Raw genomic sequence first — 14,344 nt, 5'->3', positions numbered from 1 at the left:
TAAGGGAAGTTGGCCATTTTACTAACATAAAAAATTGTTTAAAAAAAATATATTCCAAGAATATTGGACCAATGATTATAATGACCCGCAAAAATTGCATACAAAAATCTCAAAGTATTTGAGATGCTGTCAGGTGGTATGAAGGTCCCATTAAAGCTAAATTATTGGCATTGGTTGTTCTACTTTCTGTACTGCAATAGCACTACTGACTGTTGCTCCCTTGATGTTTTTTGCTTATTCTTTTTGGTATATACCAATAAGAGTTGTGGAATATATTGATTTTGTGATTTTCCAAGGACTAAACCCAGGGGCACATAGAAAGAGAGATGGACCCTATCTGCACACAGTTCTCCATGGATAGCTTCTCACATCTGCGTTCCAGGGCTCCCTGTGAGAGGAAGTATAGCTTTAATCCCTTTTGCATTAAACATAGTACAAGCCCTTTTTTCTTTTCTGTAAACAACCCTGATTATAATCAGTCTTTTGATTCCAAAAATCACACTGAGAAGCAATGTGATTTCCAACTTCTTTACTGATAGACAATTACATGACTGAAGAATATTTACAGCAGTCAAATCAGATTTCAAATAAAGTCAAAAAATAATTAGGTAGAAGAAAATTAATAAATGTGTGACCTCACTCTTCTAGTAAAGTTTCTGATTCTCTCTGGAAGCTAATTCCTTAACCCTTGATCTACTTCTCTTTCCTGTTACTCAGATTGAAAATAGTTCAATCCCTCCACTCCCACATTTATCACCTCTTCTCCCCATTATAGAATGACTAGAGTAAAGTCCCCATTATTTATCAGAACATAAGTCCCTATTCTCATACCTCTCCAAGAGTCTTCTTTAAATCTCCTTTTGACAGTCCCAGTGGGCACTATTCTCTCACATTCAGCACGCTTGAGTTCTTTAAGACTTAGCCCCTTTCCACTAACAAGGGACAGGAATCAATTTCTCCTCTGATAAAAACCTCCACTCTGTAGGCTCTTCCTAGGTGAAAGATGCCTCTTTCCAATTGACAGAAACCTGACTCCCTAATACCAAGGGCATTCAGTTCCAAATGGAAAAAAACAATAGAATTTTCTTCAAAATAGGGAAAATAAAACCAGAGACAGGAAGGGTAAGAAACTTCCTTACCTCAAAATGAGAAGATAGTTACTAATTTAAAAAACTACTTAAGATCGAAACTGCTCTGCATCGGGTCTCCGACACATCTGTACCCTGGAGGAGTGTTAGAACTCTGCAGAATCTTCTCTACTCTTGATTTAACCATACACAGGGTTCACATAAGGGTCTCACAATGGAGCTCTCAAAACTTGGATTAAAAGAGCAAAAAGCAATCAGAAATAGGTCCAACTAACAGGCTGATCCACAAAGGGTAAAAACAGACAACCTTTCTGTAATAAGTTAACCAAACAACTAACAGGACACAGAGATCTTGCCTTCAGGAAGTCCAACTAATAATTCCACAGCCTAAAATGGTGCCTATAGGTGAAAAAGGCTAACTATCTTAGTCTTCCTTATGGAGGAGCAAAACCTATTACTCAATTTACTCAAACTCTCTGAACCCCCCTAATTAGTACATTCCTTCTGGTAAGCAAACAAGGGTTCCTTACACCTAGAAAAAGGATCATGGAAGGGGGGAAGTAGGGACTGGGGTGGGAGCTCTCCAGCTCAGTAGTTTTTCACAGAGGTAGAGTCCTGGTTTGGGGCTAGGCCTTGGCCCTGGAAATGGCCTAGGTCTCAGCGCAAGGCCCTGGGTTTTTTTGTCCTCAGAAGGCCAAGGAGTGCTGCCAGAGACCTAGGTTTTGTTTTAATTTTTGGTTCATTTATTTGGGGTGGGGGCCTAGGGGTTTCTTGTTAAAGGTTCTATTTTGTTGTGGCAAGTGAATCAAAATTGAAAAAAAAAATTAAACGAAGTGAACAGAATTGAAAAAAAACCTCCAAAATGAAAAAACAAACTGAAGCAAATATTTGGGGGTTGCATATCCCTAATTGATAGCTGAATTTTGTTAACAGATGTTTCGCCAGATGGGAAAACTTGTTAAATTATCTTGTAGGAAGGTCAACTCTCCTCTCTCTTGAGGTTTCCTTCTCTGAAAATCCTTTGAAATACATAAACTGTGGGCCTCTGCTGCTATTTCTTGGTACAGAAACTCCTTGGTCAAATTCACAAGCCTGCCAGCCTTTCTCTCCTGCACCATGACATTCCACTTCTTTGCATATAACTGAAAATCTCCTGGAGAGATAAGGAGTTTTGGCACTACTCTTCTCTACCAAAAGATAAACTCTGGGTTCTTCTCAGTCAGGATCCTAAGCTTCCTCTTCCTCCTTGAAAGCCTGAGAGCTTCAATCCTGATCCTCAGTAACCTTCTTGGAGGAAAGCTAAGAAAGTAAAGAAGAGCAAATGGACCCACTCGGCACATCTATGTAGATTTTACTCTCTGGATCAAGATACGGTCTACTGGCAAGTGTCTACAAACACCACACACAGCGTGAAGTCCGACCACGCTCCCTTGCTAATCGTGGACACGCCTCTCTACTACCTCTCCGAGACACCCTGCGAGGCCCACCTAAGTCCAAGCGGCCTGGGTCCCTACTGGCTCCACCCGGGGGGACCTCGAGCTTCCAGTGGTGAAGCTCATCCAAGTCTCTTTCTCCTCCTGTGCTCCACCCCCTGGGGGCAGGTGCTTCCTGGTCCCTAGCAGGGAGCCGTTCTCCACTACTCCAGGACAAGGGTCCGCCTCCAAGCGCAACATTAGCATCACTTAGAGGAAGCATTTCCAGGGTGGAGAGAGGGCTGTAGATCTGATTTTCAAATCTGCAAATGTCTGTTTTCTAGCCAAAATTAGACCACAAAAAAGGGCAAATGCAAACAAAGTAAACGTAGATGTCATAGATAGTTTAAAAAGGAAACTATGCATTGTAGAATGCAGATTTCCTATAAAAATGATCTACAAGGTCCATCAGTACAAAGTAAGAGGCGAACAAGGTGGGCAGCAGCAGCTTGGGATGCCAAGCCAGGGGGCACCTGCAGACCATGCCAGGGGATTCACCACATACCACTGTGAGTACAGCAGCACCGTGGCATTCATATACATATGTCATTAGAAGGGAGGGGACTGTCCCCTCTAGTCCTGTGCCTCCAAGTTATTTATGAATGCCCTAGTCACATCATTTGAGAGGGATGACTCTTCTTCATTCTCCCCCTCCCCTCTGCTAATCACCTTGGGTGCTTTTTTTGCCCAGTGACCATGCTGGTCAGCTTTTGGAAATCTTTTCTCTATAGTTTCTATGAATAAGCATATTTAATATTTCAAGAGCTGATAAACTGAGTACTTAAATTCAAGTTTACGTTGAGTTATATAGATAGTGCATAATTAAACTATTCATAAGACCAGTGCAAGCAACAAAGTGCTAACTCAAAAAATACACCATGTCCAATAAACTGTACAGTATACTGCCTGCAGTATTTTACATAGCTACCATTCATCTAGTCCAGACTGAAGATTTATGCTATGCAAGCCTTGTTTCACACAGAGTGTTGTTTTTTCTCCTCCCCAGCTCCTCTTTTTCTAATCTAGGTTCTGACATTGCACATTATCCAAATGAAAAAAAAAAAACTTGGCATTGGGAAAGTGCCATATTTTCTTATGATAAAAGTAGAATTCTCTACTGTCTGCAGGAGCATTCCCCCAGAGAGCACAGTATGAAACCCAAACGTATGTAAAATCATATCCTGTTTGCAAACATTATATTCCCTTTACTTCTCTCAATTCTGGGCCTATAAACCTCAGCACAGCTTGAGAGCCCATTCCTCATCTAAACAAATGCCATAAGACCCTTTCTACTTTAACAGCCATGTCAAGAAATAATATTGACTGCCAATAGTGATGTGATTGGAGTTGCCTCCTCTAAGCCATAAAAGCAGCAACAAGTCTGTTATCAATTTCTCTAAGAGTGTCCAGGGGATTGTGGGTCGGTTCAGTGCCAAGTTATAAATGACAACTCAAAAGCCGCAGAAGCTTTTGAAGCTGGGAGCTGATGACGACATTATCATAAAAGGCTGTTCCTCCTTTCTTTTGTGGTAGTGGGCAATGGGGGGAGAGGGAGATGGTGGGAAGGGTTGCCTTCCAAGTAGACAAAAAAGTTAAGCCTGAGAAATGATTGCAAGATTTCTTCACACAGCAAGGTCATAGAAGCAGGAAAATGATCACTATTTTTAGTTCTAGGCCCTATGGAATTGAAGCTGTTCTGTAGTAGAATGTATCTACTTCCCTTAATTATCACTATTAGAGATGTGCATTTGTTTGAAACAAATAGATAAAACCCATCAAATGGATTATTTGTTTAGATCCCCCAGAAATGAAAGGGGGGGGGCCGCAAATGAAACAAATAGTCTTCTCATTTGTTTAGGTTTCCTATTCATTTGTATGGTCCACTAAGATCTATGATTGTACTGCTGAGGAAAAACAACTGGTAACTATACAGCAACCAGATCTTGCCTGTATGACTTCACTGCCTTGTCAGAGCTGAGACAGAACAAGTTGGCAAGGAAATCATGCAGAATACAAATCACAGTGAATCATCTTTCTAAACTAGTTATGCTATAACTGCTATCTGCATCAAATGATGACATCCTTTCATTAGAAACTCTAAGCATGTGCAAGAAGCTTTGTAGTTCTTTTCTAACAGCTGGTGCAGAAGGACATGCACTTAGTTCTCTCAGAGTTTATAAAAATTGTAGAAATTTTGGATTTGCCACTTTTTTGGTAGCTTCTGATCTTCTTTCTACTATGGTTGTCTCATTCTCATTGTACCAGGAAGAGGCAGTGCATTGCTGCTGATTTTGATTTTTGTTTGTACTGGGGGAGAGGGAGGATGGGAGACAGCGTGGAGGCATTTGTGGAGTGCTAGTGATTTATTTTGTTTCTGCCCAGACACCAGTGAGTTGAGAATTGCACACTGAGAGACTGAAGAGTCTTAACAGGCTGCTAGTCTTTTTGGCACTATTAGTGTTTAACAGGTTTTTTTGTGTTTGGAGTCACTCAACGGTAGTTCACATAGCACTTGTGTGTGTGTATGTAGGTGTGGTGTGTATAAGAGACACAGAGTTCTCCATACAGTGAGTGGTAATGTGTGTGGAGGAATGGTAACAGTATCACTAAATAAATACATTTGTAATATCTAAACCTTCAATAGGTGGTACACTTGAACAAATTTCATCATATCAGGAAAAGGAAGAAGAGAAGATATTGGCAGGGACAGAGGAAGTGGTGCAGAGACAGGCAAGCATAGTAACTGTGATTACAAAAAAAGGTCAGTCCTGCCCCAAAATTAGAGATACTTTTTGGCTTCAGAGTGGCAGGAGTGGAAGGCAGCTCAAGGCAGAAGCAGTTGAGATTTGGAGAGCATGTGCCACCACTGCTTTTTTCTCTACCTCTTGTTTTGGAGCAGAGGGAAAACGCGGGAGAACCATCCAAGGCAGTCAGTAGCAGGTCAGGGGCACAGATTGGGGCTGCAAAAGTGCAACAGCAAAACCAGTTGCATGCTAATTGACATTGATTAGTGCTTATCAGGCAATCAAAGTATTTTCAACAAATGAGACTGAGGAAGAATCTTCTCTGGGATTCTCTGAATCAGAACTCAAAGAGCTAGTAGCTGAAGAACATTTTGGAAGATTAGTAAGTGGTAGTGTAGCCTTCATTTCCATGATTGGAGGGACAGGTGATACTGACAGTGATGAAACTAACACCCAGCAAAAGCAAGCAGTGCAGGTAGAGTGCATTTGTGATGATCCTGAACCTCGATACTAGTGCCGGCTTCAGCACCCAATGATTTAGAGGAGAGAACATGAAAGACATCCCTGATCTGGAAGTACTTTAAAGTGAGGGAGGACCCGGGGCTCAGTGTATTCACTGCAGTAAAGATATCAGCTGAGGGGAAAAAAGTAGGGCATTTCACAAATGCTGGAATGCAGCATCACCTGTAGAATCAGCACTCACTACCATTGGCATCAGAGGAGAATGATAATACTAGCCTGGGGAACCCTTCTGCCAGCCAAAGTAAAAGCCAGAGGAAATGGTTTGACAAGGGGAAGACTTTTTCCCAAGCTGATCCTACAATCCCTTCCAGCAATCTTCAGCCATGAGTCTGAAGCAGCAGCCTACCAAAGAGGAGTAGTGTTTCATAGCACTATCTCAGGGCAGGAGGCAGGCAGCCTCTAAAATAGTGACAAAACATTGGAAAATGATATACCTTGACTCCTTGAAGGAGGTGGAGAATGAGGAGTTTAAGTGTCTGTTGCATGAGTTAGCTCTCAATTACAAAGCCCCCTCCAATACTACATTTAGAAGGAAAGTTATCCCCATCCTGAACATCCAGTGCCATAGTTTCATGCAGGTACAGCTGGTTAAGGCAGATGGAAGTAGCGTGCAAACTAGCACAAATGTTATGCAAGCTCACCTCTCCCTGATGGCACACTGATTGGAATTGGCCATGGAAACGGCTGGCATTAGCTCTCGCAAGGATGGAGCATCACAGTGCAGGTGAGCTTTGCTGCACACCCAATTGATGCATAACCCCATATCTCATTGAATATTCTATCAGCTATAAGAGTTGGCAGTTAGACCGGAGAGGCAGAAGTATTGAGACAGGCTTTTTTTGTGACAGACTGTGGTGCAAATATGGTAAAGATATAAGAGAGGGCCTTCAAAGTATCTGTTGCTTTGTACACTTGCTGCACCTGGCAACGAGGGCCCTGGGGCTAGGGCCAAATAACGATGTAAATCTACTATTGAAGGACAGGACAGAAAGTTGCAGGAAAATAAGGCATTTCTATTGAAGTGTGAAAATGGAGCAGCTTTTCCATGAGAAGCAAAAATAATTTAGGATGCCTCATAAGCTTCTGATTCAAGATATTGCCACCCACTGTGATTCCACCTATATAATGCTACAGAAGATAGTGGAGCAGCAGATTCATGATCTTTCTCTAGCAACAGACTTAGGTGGTGCATGCCCTTGGGTAATGAGGCATCCAAATCCTGAAGCTCTTTGAGAATTTCTCAGAGGATCTGACTGCCAGAAGTACCACCCTGGGCAGGGTCATCTATATAATAAATATTCTGGAAGAAAAGTTAGAGGGCTTCCATGAGCAAGATGGAATGTAACAGAGATGCTACAGTTTATGGACTACTTGCAGCAGGAGGTGCAAGAGAGACTGAAAAATCTGACAAAAAGAAGGGAGTCTCACCTCCAGTCTCAGCATCTCACATTCATGAAAAAGAAGCTGGTAGCTAGGATGTGTGGACAGGAGTGCAAGAGGCAGAGGCACGGTGGGGATGTAGCACAGGAAAGAGTAGCCATCACAGACAGTAGTGCAAGCATATGTAGCACCTTTCTAGCTAACACTCCCCCCCCCCCAATACACTAAATCCATGTTGCCCTCAAAGAATTATCATTCCTGACACAGGCCATAGCTAAAGAAGCTAGCAAAAGAGACCTTTGCCCCACCACAGCAAAGGAGATTCCAGCACAAATTTCAGTGACACAAATCCCATAAAGTACATGGACCAGATGTGCTAGTATATCAGGCACAAAAGTCTGAAGTCTGATTAAATCTAGCTAAGGTGGCTCAGCACTATTTCTTGGTTCACCATCCAATTTCAATGTGTCTTATCAATGGCAGAAGACATCATGAGCCCTCAGTGCTCAAGACTAGCACCAGAGTTGATGGAAAAGCTGCCTTTCTTGGGTTTTCAGAATTTAAATGCAAGTGGCAAGATGACTGAAAGCAAATTGAAGGTATTATTACTATTGCTGTGCCTACCTGCCAGACCACAGATGTACCACCTTAAAGGTCTTATTGCTTTGTCTACTTGCTCTGCCTACTTGCTAGTCACATTAGGGGTCTTGCTGCCTCATTCCTACCTGCCATGATTCTTCTTGCTGCTATTGCTCTACTTACCTGCCATACCCTAGATGTTCCACCTTTGGGGTCTTATTGATATAGTTCTGACTACCTGCAATGCTCCAGATATATCATATTAGGGGTCTTGCAGCTACCACTCTACCTATGTGCCAGGCCCTAAATATACTATTTTATGTGTCTTTCTGCTTTTGCTTTACCTACCTGTCATGTCCCAGATGTAACAGCTTAGGGGTCTTTCTGCTATGGCTCTGTCTACCTTCCAGGTCCCAGATATACCACTTTAGGGATGGCAGGTAGGCAGAGCCGTAGCAGCAAGATCCCTATTATATACCAGTATGGGAGTTTTGGTGCATCTGTGCTTACTGTTTGGATCTCAATATAGCTATCCTACCCTGTTTGTTGATTATTGGTTCCACTGGTGTATTTTGTCCCCCCTAAAAATGTGAAAAGAGAAACAAAAATTACAAATTTCTCCTCCTAACCCATATGTTTTATGATGCTTCATTTTGTTCTACCCCTCTACAATCCCAGCCAAGCTCTTCCACCCTGTTTGGTTTGCTAGGGAGATTTGTCCCCAGAAAATAAATGTGAAAAAAGAAGAAAAAAAAGTTTCTTCTCCCACACCACTTCTTTTATGGTTTTCTGTCTTGCTGTCAAGGCATGTCTTTGTGCAGATTGTGATTCCCTACCCTGTATACTTTAGTGGTTAGACACCTTTGTGCTGTTTGTGATTCCACCTCCTTGGAGGTTTGCAACTCTGTGTTGTTTGCAATAGACTGCATGCCACACCTTAGTGCTTTAGACATCTTTGTGTTTTTGATAAATCAAACTCTATACTTTGGTATTTTAGACACTTTTATGCTGTTTGCAATGGACTTTTCTCCAAGCCTAGAAGGTTTAGATACAATTGTGCTGTTTGCAATGCAGCTTAATCTATACCTTTTGGGGTTTATACACCTTTGTGTTTGCAATTTCTCGCATGTATGCCTTTTGAGCATATATACCTTTGTGCTGTTTGTGATTCACTGCACTGTATGCCTTGGAACTATAGGCATCTCTGTGTTTGTGATTCTTCATATTGTATGCCTTGAAGGTTTCAACACCCCTGTTCAGTTTATGATTCCATGCACTGTACACAATGGGGGTTTTGATGCCTTTACACTATTTGTGATTCTATGCACTATGTTGTAAGGGTCAGCGCTCAATGACATGCATTAGCTCTGCAATCACCATAGTTATACAAGTAACAGTTGGAACCATAACTGACTTAATAAAACAGTCACAGTTTCACTGTACAGGCCATGTATACATAACTCATGCATGGCTCATTTTTTATAGTTTGACAGAAGCAAATGCTAGTTCACTGGTAGGAATAATCACATTCCTCCTACTGAGACAGGTATCCTTCCAGTCTGGCTGTCTCTGAGGTTCTTTCAAAGCCCTTTCTCTTATGGTACTTGAATATTCTTAGCCTTTCCTTGTCCATCCTTTACTTTGCATGCTTGCTCCACCATCCTTAGGCTCTTCATGCCTTTGCAGGTACTACTCAATCTTTACAGTTTCACAGAAGCATATGCTACTGGTAGAGTTAACCTGGTAGCCATACCACAACTGGGCCCTCTCCAGCTATATTGAAGCTTCTGTCCAAATCCCCTTCCACTATGGTACTTGCTGACTCTTAGACTTGCCCTGGTCATCCATTGTTTTACATGCCTGCTATATCACTCCTCAGCTTTTTATAACATTCTTCCTCCTGCTTCAGCCATCAAGGTGGACCTTGAAGGATTTTGATCTACTCTCTTGATGTATTGCTGTGTTTCTACCATTTATGTTTTTACTTACCAGCAATACTGCTACCATCACAGCTTCAAGGCAGATTTGGCACCTTATGTTGTTGCGTCGGAGGTGGACCCTTGGGCCGAGGTGGAGTTGATGCAACCCGTAGGCAGCACTGTCGGTAGGTGGAGTGGGCTGATAGGCAGAGGCCACTGGAGCTTTACCTATACCAGCCCTCATTTCCCGCAGGTTGAGCCTTTGGGTGCCGGGGCCAGCAGGACTTAGGTGGCCCTCTGTATATAGTTGCAGTAGGAGTTGGTTCAGCCCAGAGACAGCAGATGAGAGATGGTACAGTCCTACTCCAGACTGGGTAATGTCCTGGAAACTCAGGCGCCAATGGAACAAAGGCAGACAGGGGGTGCTCGAGCAAACGTAAGCCGAAGCCTGAAGAAACCACATCCAGGGAGTAAGCAGAAGAGGCATCCAATGGTAGACTTGAGTCAGGGCTGGCGGCGATCTGAAGGCAGTGGCAATCAAGGCTGAGGTCTGATCACGGAGATAGTCAATGTGTAGTTGGATGAAGCAGAGGTCTGGGTCTGGAGATAGACAGTAGCATAGTCAGGTGAAGCGGAGGTCTGGGTCTGGAGATAGGCAGTAGCGTAGTCAGGTGAAGTGGAGGTCTGGGTCTGGAGATAGGCAGTAGCATAGTCAGGTGAAGCGGAGGTCTGAGTCTGAAGATAGGCAGTAGCGTAGTCAGATGAAGTGGAGGTCTGGGTCTGGAGATAATCAATGGCTATGTCAGGCAAAGCAAAGGTCAAAGTCTGTGTAATCAATCCGAAGCATAAGCAGGACAGGGAACCAGGAAGAACGAGGAACAGGTAACTCAGGGTTGAGATTGAATCTCTAGGAAGCAACGAGTACTCGACCAGCGAGGAGACCTGTTACAAAGACAATGCTAGAGAATGGAGCCTGAGCTTAAATACTATGGTGAAGTTGACATCATCATCCAGGGTCGCAGCTAAGTTCCCACCGCGGTCCCTACTTAAGAGTCAATGAAGTGCATGCATGCGCCTAGGGAGGGGTATGGCGTGAGTAGCCCGACGAGAAGTGGAAGATTTCAAAATCCATTTATGCAAGTAAAGCACACTTATGCATGTAATCCTATAGACAATTCAATGGCATAGACTGTAGCAATTACACAGATAACATTGCATTTACACCTGTAAAACCGTGTTTTATACATATAATTGCTTTTGCAAATTAAGACCTATCTGAACAGAACTGCTAACTTGGGAATCTTATGTATGTCATTGCATAATATGTATAACTTATGTATTTTGATGCAAATGTCTCCAAAGTGGACTAGAATTAAACTACTATAGCAAAAAACAATCTGCACATGCATTTGCCAAGTAACCCAGTTATCAGAGATCAGAATCTACTCCTTGAATACTATTAACTGGTGCTGTGGGCACGGCACATATCTCTCAAAGGTGTTGTATTTGCTACTTTTTTTGGATAATCTGCAAATTACTGGCAGTAAAATTTGCTTTTGTGGTGAATGGAAATAAGTGGCAGAAGCTGCAGAAAGGAAACTCGACAGAAGGAAACTGCAAGACAATCCTCACTTAACTCCACAGCCTCAAATGAGTTTGAAACCTATCGGAGACCAATTTAAGCCTGAAAAAATGAAGTCTTCAATTATATGGGAGCGGATTTAAAAAGGTTCCAGAACAGTTTCCAAAGGCTTGTAGAGAAGATCAGGTGAGGGGCGTTACTGGGTTCTGATATTGCTAAAGACTTGAAATCATCAGAATGGAGAAAATGGAAGGGTAGGAAAGAATATGAGAAGGAAAGACCTGAAAGACGTTAGCTTGCAAATCAAAATGCCTTTTAGTGTCTATGGTTTTGCTGCAAAAGACTTATATATTAATGGGTGCTAGTATTAACAGGTGTTAAATGCGCACAAAGATTTTTGACCAAGATCACAGAAGATGTCTTTAATCCTAAATTTATCGGATAAGCAACCTATACACTGACCTAATGGCTACACTGAATAAAGGATTGCCTTATGTTTCAACCCTTTTCAACTAGAGGTGTTCCTGCAGAAATTTTACTGATCAATGAAACCAATTTTAACATACTAAGTACAGGGGCCTCATGAACAAAGAGAAATTTTGATCAGATTGATACCATGCAGTAACCAAAGTGCATCATGAGATAATGTCCAGCAATTGTACTGGTGAAGAGAGTTTCAGGATCACATCTTGTTTACATCAAAAGTTGGCTTGGCTAAGTCTGTCAGAGATGCAGCAGGGTAGGTTAGGAGTATTACTGTAAAGAAATAAATCAGTAAGTGTAAAACAGGCAAAAGTGAAAGAATGCAAGCTTTCTAATTCTTCTTATTCAAGAATAAAAGTGTAAAAACATAACTGTATTATCTTAAACAAATATTTACTGCTTTCTTAAAACCTGTTTTTTTTCTCTATAAAGTCCCTTTTCTCTCAAGACAGGAGACTGAGCAAAAAATAGAAACATTTGATCTCCAGTTAAAATCGGCAAAATCATTAAAAGGCAGGTATTCATAACCACTTAACTGGATAAGTGGCAACAGCTGAATATCGGCTCTATTCAATTGTCAGCACTTTGCCAGAGAAGTACTAATTCAGCTAAGTGGTGGGCGGGAAATGGACTTTTCAGAGAGGAATTACTTATCTGGTTAACTTAGCTGGATAAGTGCTGATATTTGGACTTATCCGCTTGAGTTAACCAGTGGTGAGTCACCAGTGGTGAGTCATTTATTTTACTATCCCTTGAGTTAACCGAATAAGCTAGAAATTTATTCAGATAAGACTTATCCGGCTAACTAGTGATTTCTTTGGGATATTTGTCAGCATAGCTGTGCTTTTGACTATCCCTTGTAAGTTATCTTGATAACTCAAATGGATTTCTTTGAATATCAAGTCCTAAAATTCTGATTTTCCATTATTATTTATATTCCAGTCCTCAGGAGATGTTAGAGGTCAATATACAAAAAGATTTGTCCAGGGGAGTAGAAGCAAGATGGCAGCATAGAGGAGGTCGTGTTCTGCTGCTCCTGCCCATTTTATTCTTCATTTGAATACCCTTTCAAATGCCATCCAAATGAAAGGGAAGTGTGAGGGTCTTCCCTCAGGATCCTTCTCTTACTGGGGCAGCAAGTTATCACTGACTTCGTTACCTCAGCAGCAGTTCTTTGGGACACCAGAATTCTGGGCCCCATTGATGCAGAGATGTGATCAGACATGTAAGTCTGTGGTGCACGGCAATGACGTGCCGAGCATGCCCGCGACACACGGGTCATTCACCTGTATCCTGACACCCTCGCCCTACTCACCTTCTTCAATTGAAATCACCGGGGATGTGGACTGGAGCCTGCCCCTTACCCATAAACCCTCTGTTGCTGGGCCGCTGAGTGTGAAATCAGTGGTGAGATTTTCTCTGCCTGGTATTCCCTGGAAGCTAAAAATGCCATCAGTGGTGAGTCATTTATTTTACCATCGCGGCCAGAGTTGGTGACTTTGGAGACTATTTGGGACTTAGTTGCCGCCTTCAGGAGTTCTCTTAAAGCTCTTAATGTCAAGATGGACCTTTTTTCTACCAATTGCCATTAAAAATCATCTGAATTTCAGGAATAAGAGACTGAAATCAATACAAAAATTTCTAAAGCTGAAGATCGTGTCCATTTAATTCAGGAGTTCAATGCTGCAACAATGAGAGATATAACGCTATCTCCAGGCATATTGAATTCTTGGAAAATAATAAGAAAAGTAGGGGAATTTCCATTTGATAGCTTAAAGTAATATTTTCAGGAGGTATTAGGGTTTGATCTAGAGCAAATACTTACTGTTAACACTTGTTGTTTTCCTCCAAAAAGAACTCCTGCAGTTTCGACTATAGATTTCTAAGCCAATTTGAAGTTTTGGATAGGAGTACTCTTTTAGGGCCTTATTTTCTAAATGTATCGCACGTGGTAAGGGACATTTTGCACACAAAATGTCCCTTTTCGCGTGCAATACCAAAATGGGGGCGGAGTCAGCCCAGAAGAGGAGGAGTCGGGGCGTCAACAGGGCTGACTCTGTGAAGCCGCCACGGACGACGAAAAGGTAAGGCCCTTTTTGCGTCCGCGTTCTCTCCCAATAGCTACACCTCCTATGGTGGCATTATTGGGTGCGAAACCAGCAGCGATCGCACCGCGACGGTGCAATCGCTGCCGGCTAGCACAGGCCCACCCCCCGCCCCTCATTTCCTAAAATATCACAGGCCTGCGATACTTTAGAAAATGAGGCCCTTAGTCTCCTTTTATATTTTCTTTGCTGATGTAAGCAATGTAATGCAGATTTATTTTCATAAGTTTTCTGTTTATTTCTATGTTCAAATTGTTAAGATATTTCCAGATCTTGCTCAAGCCACTCAACAGGAAGGGCTTCTTACCTTAAGACAAGATGTAGCCTTATGTTTTTCTTTTGTACTTCGTATCCTTGCAAATGAGTTATCAAGAGAGGTAACATATGTTTTGTCTTTTTTTGCCTGAGCAATTGAAATCTTTCTTAGAGGCCCACTGGCTGATAATCTCTTCCCTTGCCCCCCAATATTT

The sequence above is a fragment of the Rhinatrema bivittatum genome, chromosome 2, assembly GCF_901001135.1.
Source record: "Rhinatrema bivittatum chromosome 2, aRhiBiv1.1, whole genome shotgun sequence".
NCBI classification, from domain to species: domain Eukaryota; kingdom Metazoa; phylum Chordata; class Amphibia; order Gymnophiona; family Rhinatrematidae; genus Rhinatrema; species Rhinatrema bivittatum.
Note: the sequence above shows the minus strand (reverse complement) of the source record.